Consider the following 14,222-nt stretch of genomic DNA (forward strand, 5'->3'; position numbering starts at 1 on the left):
GTCCGCTCTAGGCGGCTGATAGTACTCAATGCTCCGGCAGTCCTGTTCCTTCTTGGTTAAGTCCATACAAGCCCGTGGCGGAATCTGCGGGTGAGAGGGCGCAGGCGCAGAGGTGCCGCCGGCGGGGTGCGGCTGCGAAGGAAGGAAGGGATCCCAACACAGGGCGTTCCTGCGGACGCTCCTCAGCCGGGGGTTGTTCTACGGCCTCTGGACCAGGCCCATGCTGACCTAGGACGTCTGGCTGCGCACTGTCCCCCTCTCGCGGGCGCCTTTTCCCCACCTCCAAGTAGTGATCAAGCTCAGAATCCAACTCGCGTCCACTATGCACCTTGCACTTCCCACCTGTAAGTCTTTTGACCTCACCGCCGCCTCGAGAAGGCTGCTGCCATCGCTTAAATGCGGAAGCCGAGGTGCAGAGAGGTTTCAGACCTGTTCCGGTGGAGCTGGAACCGCCTGGTGCTGAGACGCGCGTGCGGAACGGGCGGCGGGCGGGGGTGAAGCGGAGTGAGGAGAGAGGGCAGGTGCGACCTGGGCAGGTGAGGAGCACGGGCCCCGAGGTAGGACTTAGAGAATGGAAAGGAAAGCATCCTGTCTTCAGCGGGACAGTGGGAGCACTGAGATGTCAGAGAATGAGCAGTTGTGGGAAGAGCCATAGGGTATGTATGTTATTTTTTAGAGATGGGGTTTTGCTCTGTCGCCCAGGCTGCAACTTCGACCTCCCAGGCTCAAGCGATCCTCCTGCCTCAGCCTCCCGAGTAACTGGGACTACAGGCAACGTGCCACCACACTAAATCTTTTATAATTTTTTTGGGGGAAGGTTGGAGGTGGGGGCGGGACAAGGTGTCTCTCTGTCTCCCAGGCCAGAGTGCGGTGGCGCAATTACTGCCCGACTCCTGGGCTCAAGCGATCCTCCCACCTCAGCCTCCAGAGTAACTGGGACCACAGGCGCCCGCCACCACACCCAGCTCATTTTTGTATTTTTTTGTAGAGGTGGTGTTTTGCCATGTTTCCCAGGCTGGTCTTGAACTCCTGAGCTCAAGCGATCCACCAGTCTCAGCCTTCCAAAGTGCTGGGATTACAGGTGTCAGCCACCACGCCTGGCCCTAAATATTTTTTAAAAGTTGGATTTTTCATGGTGCCCAGGGGAAGAGACACTCCTTTCCCTTCACCAAGACCATTTCTTTTAGAAAACTTTCCAATAGAAAAATCTTTCTTTGCCCTCTTGAGATATATGCAAATTTTTAAAAAAGCTACATAAGCCTCTTGCCAGTTTTATAAACCAGGAATGTCTTTCTTAAGGACCTTAGAGTGATTTCTTTGAAATATAAAGGCCAAGGAAGATATTTCCCCTCCTTGTCTCTAGGAATTTAGCAGGTGGCTGGCTCCAAGTTGTAATTGCCTGCTTGTCATAGAGATATGAGGTTTGTTTTAACTTTGGATAAAGGCAGTTAGCTAACATGGATGGCCGCCCCAATTACCACGTACCTGCCTTCTCCTTTAGAAACACTGTGGGCCTTAGGGGCAACTCATGCAGAAGACCCAGGAATCTTCCAGGTATACTCCACGGGATGCCTGTTCCACTCTGGCCCATTGGCACAAGCCGGCCTTTTAAGGACAGTAGGGTCGGTTCCTCACTTCTCCTGTTGACTGCTATTTCTTTTCTTCCAGCTTTCCTACTCCCTTGATCCCAAACTTACTAGGGGTATTTAGTGAGCACTTACTGTTGCAGTAAAGCTTTAGCCAAGGAGGCCGGACGCGGTGACTCAAGCCTGTAATCCCAGCACTTTGGGAGGCCGAGACGGGCGGATCACGAGGTCAGGAGATCGAGACCATCCTGGCTAACACGGTGAAACCCCGTCTCTACTAAAAAAAAAAAAAAAAAAACACAAAAAACTAGCCGGGCGAGGTGGCGGGCGCCTGTAGTCCCAGCTACTGGGGAGGCTGAGGCAGGAGAATGGCGTAAACCCGGGAGGCGGAGCTTGCAGTGAGCCGAGATCCGGCCACTGCACTCCAGCCTGGGCGACAGCGAGACTCCGTCTCAAAAAAAAAAAAAAAAAAAAAAAACCACACAAAAAAAAACCACACACACTTTAGCAATGGAAGACAAAGAGACCTTTGGAGACCAAAGACAACTTTAAATCGGGCACCAGGGCAGACAGCGGACTCATGCCCAAAATGGCTGCCGACCCAGACAGAGAAAGCAGGCTTGCTTATTTGTCATTTGAAGCGTGAAAAACAAGGCAGGATACAAGTTTCAGACAAAGACAGTAAATTATTCAACCTGTGACAATTCTGAGAAAACTTACATTTAGTGATCTTGACCAGTCAACCTTGAAGCTGGACAGAGTTGGGGTAAGGGAAAACAGGAATTACAGAAGTATGCGGGAGTCGGGAGGCCGGAGGTAAGCTTGGAAGGTTGGGATAAGCTTGCAGCTGCACCTTCTTAGAAATGCTGGGCGGGGCTGCTTAAATTTCTTAGCCTATGTATAGATACCTACACTAAATGTTAACTATTACCTATGTTATGTTTATTATTTAAACTTTAATATTACTTATTTTATTTTATTTTATTTTCCTTCCGCATTATCTCTGCTGTTAGCAGCTTTGAGAAATGCTGCTATAAGATGTAGGACGTCATTAAAGGATTTAAGCAGAGAGAGGCTAGATCGGATTAATGTTTCAGAAAAATATTTACTGTTTTCCAGCTGAAACTAGTACAGTGTAATTTACTTTCTGGTCACAGCACACAGCAGTCACATCCTGGAGGAACTGTACTGCTCTAAGGTCTAGCCTGACCTGTGGTTTAAATGACATTTAGCAAATTGTCTTTATTACATTTGTACACTGCATTCACCAGTCTGCTCTTCCATGGCGAAGGGGGCAGAACTGTTATTGAGGGTTTTCTGCATCCAGTATGTTCATAAGATTTCTACCCTGTGTGAACTTCCAGATGTCGAATAAAGGCTGGATGCTGACTAAAGACCTTCCCACATTGTTTACATGTGTGTAGGGTTGCTCACCAGTAGTATTCCTCTGAGGCTTCATAATGGTTGATCCCAGAGAGAATGCTCTTTCACACTCATTACATTCATAGGGTTTCTCTCCAGTGTGAGTTCTGTGATGGCAAAATAGAACTTTGAACAAAGGCCTCTCCACATTTGTTACACTGATAGGGCTTATTTCCAATGTGGGTTCTCTGGTGTTACACAAGATTAGAGCTGTGGTTGAAGGTTTTCCTACACTGTGCCTTCATAGAACTTGTCTTTATAGTGAAATCTATGGTGTTTTCTAAATTGCATTAGTCCTTCTTAAGGCTTACCATGTTCACTACACTACACAATTCCTCTCCACGGTAATTATTTCAGTGCTCATTAAAGGCTGTACTCTGACATCCTGCGTGTTTATGAGATTTCATTAGGATGTGGGCTTTCTGGTGATTGTTAAAATGTGAGTTATCTGAAGCTGTGTCCAGATGAATTACCTTAATAGGTTTTCTCTTTTGTAGAAACATTCAGATATGCTACAGGGTTTGAGGTCAAGTCTAGGATGCTGTCAACCTTGTTATACTCCTGGCTTTTCTCCCATGGAATGTTTTTATGGATCACTATGACTTATCTTCACATTTACTTGACTAGTACTTAAACATTTTCTTAGTTTTCCTCTACAAAGATTTCCCTGATATTTCTCTAGTAGATTCACAACTTCATAGGCTTTAAAAAAGTTGGGTGCTTAGTCAATATCTCCTTTTTAACACTTACACAACCCACTGTGGTTTCATGCTTTAGGGGTTCCTTTTGGAGAGGCAACTCTTGGTTATCTGCCTCACAACCTGAAACAATACAGCAAGCAGGAAACATGGTATAATAAAAAGACCACAGCTTTTTAATTCTAAAGACCAAGGTTCTACATTTCCTCTTCTCCTTTTCAGACAACTTAGTTCCAAAGGTATAAAGTAAAGCTGAGCAAGGTAGCATCCATACCAGGGCTGGGGGAACCAAAACAGGAAAGAGCAGCAGGGTGGAGGCCATCCATATAGCAAGCCTGGCACAGTGTGTCCAGCCTGAGCAGGCTAAAGATGTCTTCATGGAAGGGCAGAGGCAGAAGGGCAGGAAGCAGAGGTTGCAGTGAGCCAAGATTGCGCCACTGCACTCCAGCCTGCGTAACAGAGCAAACCTCTGTCTCAAAACAAACAAAAATCAAAATGATGAAACCCCTATTTGTAAGACTAAAACTATAAAACTCTTAGAAAAAAAAAGGTATACATTTTTGTGACCTAAAATTAGGCAATAGTTTCTTATAAGTGACACCACAAATGCAACCAAATAAAAGATAAGTTGGACTTCACAATGAAAAACTTGTGCTTCAAGAAATACCATCAAGAAAGTGAAAAGATAACTTATAGAATGGGAGAAAATACTTGCAAATGATATATCTGATAAGGGCACAGTATCCAAAATATATAAATAACTCTTACGACTTGTCTAAATGGACTACCATAGGATAAATGGCTTTGACAAAAATTTACTTCTCACAGTTCTGGAGGCTGAAGTCCAAGATCAGGGTGCCAGCTGGCTGTTCTTGGTGAAGGTGACTCCCTGGTTTGCAGACTGTTGTTTTCACACTGCACCTTTGCCTAGCGGAAAGGGGGAGCCTGGGGATCTTCATCCTAATCCTGTCTTGGGCCTCCATCCTCATTACCGCATCTGAACCATCTCAGTGGGGACTGGGTTTCAACACAGGCATTTTGTGGTGGACACGAACATTCTGCTGTAGCACGACTCGACAATAAAAAACATCTCAACTGTAAAGGAGCTGGAAAGGCAGAAAGCAAAGGTCAGTGGGGGATTCTCTGAGCGTTTGAAGACGGTGCAGGTATCTATAAGGATCACATGCGGCTTCCCTCGCCTCCTGCTGCGCAAGGGCCGGTGCGTTCAAGGAAGTCCCACTGGGGCTTTTGGGGACCCAGCACATCTCAGGTGAGTGGGTGAGGGTAGAGAGGATACCTCAGTGTGTCCGGACACCACCGAGACCATAGTCCTCCACGGGCACCTGGAGTGGATCCAGCTGCGTTGAAGTCCAGAAGCACGTGGACTGCCTCAGGACCATGCTTCCCACCCAGGTTGTTTCCTCCCTCTGGGAGCAGGAATGGAGATGAGTCTTGGGGTGTGCGTGGTACCCCTGGCCTGGTGCTGCTGTCAGCTCTGAACCCTCCCCTGCTCTCTCCAGGAATGCACAGTTAGGCTCTTCGCGCCAGTCCCTCTGGTAAGGCTGGCCGTCTGGGACGCTCAGGCTTCCTTCCCTGACCGGCTGCAGGGTCTTTTGTGGCGTTTCTGTCTCCTTCGCTGCTGTGTGATCTATTGTTAACAGTGGTAAGTCCACATGGGTCTGCGGCAGCCTCAATTCTTGCCTCCTCAGAAGAGAGAATTTGACAGAGAGGCATGAAGCATCAGGCAGAGGGAAAGATGGAGGCAAGTTTTAGAGCAGGAGTGAACATTTATTAAAAAGCTTTAGAGCAGGAACAAAAGGAAGTAAAGTACACTTGGAAGAGGGCCAAGTGGGCCACTTAAGAGATCAAGTGCATGGTTTGACCCTTGACTTGGGGTTTGATACATTGGCAAGGTTGTGGCGGTCGGGGTGGGGGTGCATCCCTTCTCTGATTCCTCCCTTGGGGTGGGCTGTCCACATGCCAGTGGCCTGCCAGCACTTGGGGGTGGAGGTGGGGCACATGCCCAGTGTGTTTACTGGAGTTGTGCGTATGCTCACTTAAGATGTTTCTTTCCTTACCAGCTGAGTCTTCCAATAAGGTCATCAACCAGGTAAACTCTGCCACGTCACCTCCCAGTGTGCATGCTCCAGCCCGCTTGCCCAGCTCCTAAGATCTTATTGGGAAGCTGCTGATCACCAGCTTCAGGTGTTTTCTATCTGTTGGGAGACTGCCTTTCCCTGGTGCTGGCAGCAACCAATTGTTATTTGAGAGAGACAACAACTGCCTGACTATCCCCTGATGGTCACCTGGTGTTCCTGGTGGGTGGGGGGCTCTCCTGACTGCCTGACTACCTACTGTAACACTATCACCCCCACTGAAGCTCCAGAGATCTTGGGAAGACGTTATCCACTAAGCCTGTTCCCAAGAAGCAAGATTTTGACTTTACTAAGCCCTCCACAATCTGTCAGATACAGTGCTGCATGGATAAATAGCCATGGATGGCTGACCCAGGAAGGTGCTGAGGTGAGCGGGCTCCTGAGAGACAAACATGCTCGTGAGAGAACTTTCTGTTCAGTCAGCCTCTGAGCAAGCGCTTCTGTTAAACACAGCAGGCAGGTATATCAGTCTCTTCTTAGGCCTGGCGCGGTGGCTCACTCCTATAATCCCAGCACTTTGGGAGGCTGAGGTGGGCAGATCATGAGGTCAGGAGATCAAGAACATCCTGGCTAACATGGTGAAACCCCATCTCTACTAAAAATACAAAAAAATTAGCCGGGCATGGTGGCGGGCACCTGTAGTCCCAGCTACTTGGGAGGCTGAGTCAGGAGAATGGTATGAACCCGGGAGGTGGAGCTTGCAGTGAGCCGAGATTGTGCCACTGAACTCCAGCCTGGGCAACAGAGCAAGACTCCATCTCAAAAAAAAAAAAAAAAAGAGAAAGTCTTTTCTTTCATTGCTATATTCTGTCATTACTGAGACTGGGCAATTTATATTTTTTAAAAAAGGTTTAATTGACAGTTCCACAGGCTGTACAGGAAGCATGGCTCAGGAGCCCTCAAGAAACTTACAATCATGGCAGAAGGCCAATGGGAGGCAGACACATCTTACATGGCTGGAGAAGGAGGAGGAGAGAGCAAAGGGGGAGGTGCTACACACTTAAACAACCAGATGTTGTGAGAACTCACTATCATGAGAGCAGCAAGGGGGAAATCCACCATCACGATCCAATCACCTCCCACCAGGCCCCTCCTCCAACACTGGGGATTACAACTAGACATGAGATGTGGCTGGGACACAAATCCAAACCATATCACATGGATAGGCTGGGGTTGCCATAAAGACTCTATGGTGAAGGCCTAAGAATAATATAGTGCAGCCACCAGCGCAGGCCTTCCCAGATGGAGGTGGGGGCTGGGAGGTGAGAAGGAGGGAAGAGAGGGTGAAGGCGATGATGTGTGTGTGTGTCTGTGTGTGTGTCCTGAGGGGCCTGGGAAGATTTCAGGGGAGAGGATTCAGGCAGCTGGCATTACTGAGAGTTCTGATTATGCTCTGTCAGTACTTGCCCTGACAACAATGATATCATTTAGCATTTATTGAGTGTATATTCTGTGCCATTTATTCCCCAGAACAACCTCTTCAGGTGGCATATTAATCATGCTTCTCTAGAGAAGCAGAACCAGCAGAAGCTAGATAGGTAGATGGATATGGAATGACTCACACAATTACGGAGGCTGAGGAGTTCTATGATCTGTCTGTAGTCTGGAGGCCCAAGAAAGGCAGTGGTGTAATTCAGTCTGAGCCAGAATCCAAAGGCCTAAGAACCAGGGGAGCTGACGGCATAAACTTCGGTCCCAGGGCTGGAGAAAATGAAAGTAGATATCTCAGCTCAAGGTGAGACAGGAATAAAGGGGCAAATTCCTCCTTGTTCCACTTTTTCTATGTCACGTCCTCAACAAATTGGATGACATGCACCCATGTTGGGAAGGGAAATCTACCTCGCTGATTCAAATGCTAATCTCATCCAGCAATGCCCTCGCCCAGAAATAATGTTTAATCTGGGCACCCCATGGCTAGTCAAGTTGACAGGTAAAGTTAACCATCCCGGTAATTACTATTGTTTTTTCCTACTTCATAGATAAGGGACCTAAATCATATAGAAGCTGAGTAATTTGGCCAAAGTCACACTTCTAATAATTGACCAAACTAGAACTCAGCTAGACTGGTGCCCATGTACTATGATGTACTCACCAGCTGAAAAGTCTAAGACTTTGACTCAAGCTTACAGATCTTGGGCAAGTCCCTTAAGCTCTGAAAATCCATTTCCTTCATGTATAAAATGGAGATGATAACAAAATGTACCTCATCTGCCTCATTAATTAGTTGTAAGATCAAGGGAACTGTTAATAACTGGACATGAACTAATTTTTGTTAGTGTTCTCAGAGCCATATTTGTCAGCAAATGTACCTTTGATAGCTTAGGACTGTCTTTAACTGTTTTAGAAAAGAAGCATATGCTAAAATCTTGCAAAATCCAGTCTAAGTAAATGTGACTGTTATAGGAAGACCATCTCTGGAGTTGGGCCCTTTATAAAGAAGATTCCAGGGCTCTGATACCTGCCTTCTCTTCAGGACATGCACATTCCTGTCCTGCATTTTCACTGATTTTTGTGAGATGCTTATAGTCAGGAAAATTTACAGCAGTACCCTTTCCCAAACATTCTCTTTATGGAAGTATCCGGTTATTTTTTTCCTTAATTGATATCATATTCTTTTTTTCATCTTCCTTCTTGGTATATATTTTCTCATAATTTTTCCTAACTTAAAAATTAGATGTTTTTTGGCTTTTAATTTCTTGTGTGGTGGTGTCTTTAATGACTTTGTGCTTTTCATTTATTTACTGACATCCATTCTCCTATATTTTATTTTATTTTTTGAGACAGGGTCTCTGTCTTCTAGGCTGGAGTGCAGGGTGGTGCAATCATGGCTTACTGCAGCCTTGAACTTCTGGGCTCAAGTGATCCGCTTGCCTCTGCCTCCTAAGTAGCTGGGACTACAGGTACACACCACTATGCCCAGCTAGTTTTTAAAAAATTACTTTTGTAGAGACAGGGTCTCACTGTGTTGCCAAGGCTGGTCTCAAACTCCTGGCCTCAAGGAACCCTCCCAACTCAGCCTCCCAAAGTGCTGGGATTACAGGCATGAGCCACTGCACCTAACCTTCTTCTATATTAAAAAAAATCTCTTATACATTAATTATTCTTAAGATTCCAAATATTCTTTGAGGAATCAATAATCTGTAATCTTCACCTTTAGCTCATTTTTAAAAACAAATTTTGTTTGTTTGTTTTTTTAGAGGCAGAGTCTCCCCTTGTTGCCCAGGCTGCAGCCTCAAACTCCTGGCTCAAGTGATCCTCTTGCATCAGCCTACCGAGTACCTGGGGTTACAAGCACACACCATTGTATCCAGCTTTCTCTTCTATTTAAAAGAGAAAACTCAGAGGATGAAATCACTTCCTCCTCTGAAAGCCATCCTCTCTAGCTGTTCCTGATTTAGCCCCTTCCTCTACAGTCCCAGCACAATTGTAATCTTCCACCACCAAGTATCCTCTTTAACTTTACAGTCTCCCTGTCAAGTTCCTCAGTCTACAAATACCTGTAAGGAACTTTCATCCTAGTGAAACTCTTCTTGGTTCTTTGTCTCCTTCTAGCTATTGCACTACCTTTCAAGTTTACTGATGGTTTTCTATGACTACAGTCTTTGCTTTCTCACCTGTTTCACATCTTAACTGTTGCCTTCTCATTTATGTGCCTTTCTCTTTGCCAGAAATGTGGTGACAGAGATCACTGGTGACTATGTTATTGCCAGATCCAGTGTGTGCCTCAGTCCTTAATTCCCTGGACCTCTGCTGAATTTGTCATTGTGGTTAGTTAGTCCCTCTTGAAAGTTCATGCTATCTTCCCCATAAGATGTTGGTCTCTTCAAGTTTTTTTGGTTGTTTTTGTTGTTGGCTATTGCTATTGTTACCACTTGTCACTATCTCCATGTTAAAATGTCAAAAATGATCTAGTTGTTTTGGCTTTTTCCCCTATTTTCCACACCAGTCACTCTGTATGGTGACTTCTGCCCTTGGAGGGCACGTAGCAGTGTCTGTCCCACCAGTCCCAAGGCCCTGTGGGAGGAGACTGGCCTGCATCTCTCTAAGACTTAGTCTGATGCCATGCGGATCTCTTGTTCTGTGTTAAGTCAGTAGTCCAGGGGAGAAGCTTCTGCCACTTCAGAGCTTTGCTAAACTATCCTAATTTGTCCAAATCTCCCCCAAACCAGCATCTCTGACTCAAGCTTCCATGTGACAGCCTAATCCATTTCCCCGGACAGGTCTCTTTCCTGGGATGCAGCCCAGGCACCTATGCTCCTGGCACCCTTGAGGTCTCTCCTTTGAGTTGTGGTCACTAAGAGGGTTGAGGAAGCAGCACCCAAGGTCCCAGCCTTTGCAGGAGCCACCTTGGATGGAGCTGGACTTAGATCTTCTGGTGGCCTCATGTAAATCCAGCCATCAGCCTCTTCTAGAGCCCTAGCCAGGGACTGGGGCAGGAAAGAGATCACTGAAGTGAAGATTGCCTTGTCCTGTACCTCCTTCTGGCTTAGATTGAAAAATGAACTTCCTAATGGGTTAAATCCCTTAAAACAAGGAGTTGGGGGGAAGGGCGTCCTGCACTCCTAGAGAAAGGTACGCAGTCGCCTGGCTGGGAACATGCTTGGCACCGACTCCGTGGGCATCTGACTGGGTCTTCCATCTCAGGAAAAAGAATTTGGAAGAGGCTTAGCATGAAGGGGAATCAAAGAAGAGGTTGTGATTTGGTTGAAGGTGCCTGGTTTAGTTAGTGCTGTAATTGTCTTTTTATATATATATATATTTCTTGGAGTAAACATTTTAAATAAACAACATAATTGTCAAAAAAAAAAAAAAGGAAGTTCATGCTCTTCCTCTGTGAATATTTTTTCCTTGTGCCCCTACCTTCCTGATAGTTCATTCTTGGTATTCTTCAGGGGCCTCTGTCCTGTCAAAGGTCTTAGCAGTGTCAGTGTCTCTCAGGGTTCTGTCCTTGCCTTCTGCTCTTCTCTGGCTACACAGTTTTATTAGGAAACCTCTTTTCTTTCATGGCTTCAGCTACTACCTGAACTCCACCTCATATCTACTTGTGTGTAAGAGGAAATTTCCACCCAGAATTCCCAAAAGTCTCACAACTAAAAGTGTCCAAATTCAATTCCTCATGTTCTCCCACCAAATCCCCCAGATCTGAGTCTGTTTCCTTTTTCTGGACTTTAGTTATAGGAACTGTAATCTGGACATCATCTTTGGACCCTTTTCCACAGTTATCTCTCCCACACCCAATCAATACCAAGTCCTAGTGATGCCGCCTATGTATTTCTTGATTCCACTTATTTTCTTCCATCATTAGCGTTACTTCCTTAGCCCACATCTTCCTTCTTTCCTCAGTGGGCTGCTGCAGTAACCTTCTAACTATCCTCTTGACATATATTCTTGCTTTTGATCTACCAATCAAAGCCAGGACTCAAAAATCCATCACTTTTCCTAAGATAAACTTCAAATTCCTCACTCTTTGTATAAGGTATGCATTATCCGGCCTTAGTTATAGGAACTGTAATCTGGAATCAACATCCAACAGCCTGATTTCAAATCACCTTCCACCTGTCACTTCTGATCGTGCTGGCCTTGCTGTGTGTTCTCAAATACATACCACTCCTTCCTCAGAATCTTTGCCATACGTCGTTCCCTCTGCTACAGCACTCTTCTCCTACTCTGTTTCCCTGATGAATTTCTACTTACTCTTCAAGTTTTATTTATTTTTAAAATATATATTTTTTGAGACTGTCATGCTCTGTTGCCCAGGCTGGAGTGCAGTGGTGCTATCATAGCTCACTGCAGCCTCAAACTCCTAGGCTCAAGTAATCATTCCACTTCAGCCTCTTGAGTAGCTGGGACTACAGGCATGAGCCACTGCACCCAGTCACTCTTCAAGTTTTAGTTTAAACTTCATTTACCTAACCTTCCCTGAGCATCCAGGTGAGAGATTAGCAGTTCCTGAGGCATTTTTGTTTCACCCATGGCAACCACACTTATAATCCCTTGTTTGGTGTCTGTACCAATAAGCCGTTTGCTTCTTGGACTGCTTTGAGGATTAAATGACTTGCTGTATGCAGAGCTTTTGGAGTTTCTTGCACTAACGTAAACAAAATGCATGTTTTTTTATTATTATACTTTAAGTTCTAGGTACATGTGCACAACGTGCAGGTTTGTTACATATGTATACATGTTCCATGTTGGTGTGCTGCACCCATTAACTCATCATTTACATTAGGTATATCTCCTAATGCTTTCCCTCCCCACTCACCCCACCCCACGACAGGCCCTGGTGTATGATGTTCCCCATCCTGTGTCCAAGTGATCTCATTGGACATGCGGTGTTTGGTTTTCTGTCCTTGCAACAGTTTGCTCAGAATGATGGTTTCCAGCTTCATCCATGTCCCTACAAAGGACATGAGCTCATCCTTTTTTATGGCTGCATAGTATTCCATGGTGTATATGTGCCACATTTTCTTAATCCAGTCTATCATTGATGGACATTTGGGTTGGTTCCAAGTCTTTGCTATTGTGAAGAGTGCCACAATAAACATACATGTGCATGTGTCTTTATAGCAGCATGATTTATAATCCTTTGGGTATATACCCAGTAATGGGATGGCTGAGTCAAACGGTATTTCTAGTTCTAGATTCTTGAGGAATCGCCACACTGTCTTCCACAATGGTTGAACTAGTTTACAGTCCCACCAACAGTGTAAAGGTGTTCCTATTTCTCCACATCCTCTCCAGCACCTGTTGTTTCCTGACTTTTTAATGATTGCCATTCTAACTGGTGTGAGATGGTATCTCATTGTGGTTTTGATTTGCATTTCTCTGATGTCCAGTGATGATGAGCATTTTTTTCATGTGTCTGTTGGCTGCATTAATGTCTTCTTTTGAGAAGTGTCTGTTCATATCCTTTGCCCACTTTTTGATGAGGTTGTTTGATTTTTTCTTGTAAATTTGTTTAAGTTCTCTGTAGATTCTGGATATTAGCCCTTTGTCAGATGGGTAGATTGAAAAAATTTTCTCCCATTCTTTAGGTTTCCTGTTCACTGTGATGGTTGTTTCTTTTGCTGTGCAGAAGCTCTTTAGTTTTAATTCGATCACATTTCTCAATTTTGGCTTTTGTTGCCATTGCTTTTGGTGTTTTAGACATGAAGTCCTTGCCCATGCCTATGTTCTGAATGTTATTGCCTAGGTTTTCTTCTAGGGTTTTTATGGTTTTAGGTCTGACATTTAAGCCTTTAATCCATCTTGAATTAATTTTTGTATAAGGTGTAAGGAAGGGAACCAGTTTCAGCTTTTTACATATGGCTAGCCAGTTTTCCCAGCACCATTTATTAAATAGGGAATCCTTTCTGCACTTCTTGTTTTTGTCAGGTTTGTCAAAGATCAGATGGTTGTAGATGTGTGGTATTATTTTTGAGGGTTCTGTTCTGTTCCATTGGTCTATCTCTCTGTTTTGGTACCAGTACCATGCTGTTTTTTACTGTAGCCTTGTAATATAGTTTGAAGTCAGGTAGCATAATGCCTCCAGCTTTGTTCTTTTGGGTTAGGATTGTCTTGGCAATCTGGGCTCTGTTGGTTTCATATGAACTTTAAAGTCGATTTTTCCAATTCTGTGAAGAAAGTCATTGGTAGCTTGATGGGGATGGCATTGAATCTATAAATTACCTTGGGCAGTATGGCCATTTTCACGATATTGATTCTTCCTATCCATGAGCATGGTATGTTCTTCCATTTGTTTGTGTCCTCTTTTATTTCGTTGAGCAGAGTTGTAGTTCTCCTTGAAGAGGTCCTTCACATCCCTTGTAAGTTGGAGTCCTAGGTATTTTATTCTCTTTGAAGCAACTGTGAATGGGAGTTCACTCATGATTTTGCTCTCTGTTTGTCTGTTATTGGTGCATAAGAATGCTTGTGATTTTGCACATTGATATTGTATCCTGAGACTTGGCTGAAGTTACTTACCACCTTAAGGAGATTTTGGGCTGAGACGATGGGGTTTTCTAAATATATAATCATGTCATCTGCAAACAGGGATAATTTGACTTACTTTTTTCCTAATTGAATACCCTTTATTTCTTTCTTCTGCCTGATTGCCCTGGCCAGAATTTCCAACACTATATTGAATAGGAGTGGTCAGAGAGGGCATCCCTGTCTTGTGCCAATTTTCAAAGGGAATGCTTCCGGTTTTTGCCCATTCAGTATGATATTGGCTGTGGGTTTGTCATAAATAGCTCTTATTATTTTGAGATACGTCCCATCAATACCTAATTTATTGAAAGTTTTTAGCATGAAGGGCTGTTGAATTTTGTCGAAGGCCTTTTCTGCATCTATTGAGATAATCATGTGGTTTTTGTCTTTGGTTC

The 14,222-nt window shown here is 44.7% G+C and overlaps 1 pseudogene; it reads left to right on the forward strand.

Annotated features, from left to right (window-relative positions):
- Positions 1–28: 28 nt before the first annotated feature.
- Positions 29–1,913, forward strand: LOC103237658 (putative uncharacterized protein ZNF252P-AS1; annotated as a pseudogene).
- The last annotated feature ends 12,309 nt before the right edge of the window (positions 1,914–14,222 follow it).

Source organism: Chlorocebus sabaeus, chromosome 8, assembly GCF_047675955.1.
Source record: "Chlorocebus sabaeus isolate Y175 chromosome 8, mChlSab1.0.hap1, whole genome shotgun sequence".
Lineage (NCBI taxonomy): Eukaryota > Metazoa > Chordata > Mammalia > Primates > Cercopithecidae > Chlorocebus > Chlorocebus sabaeus.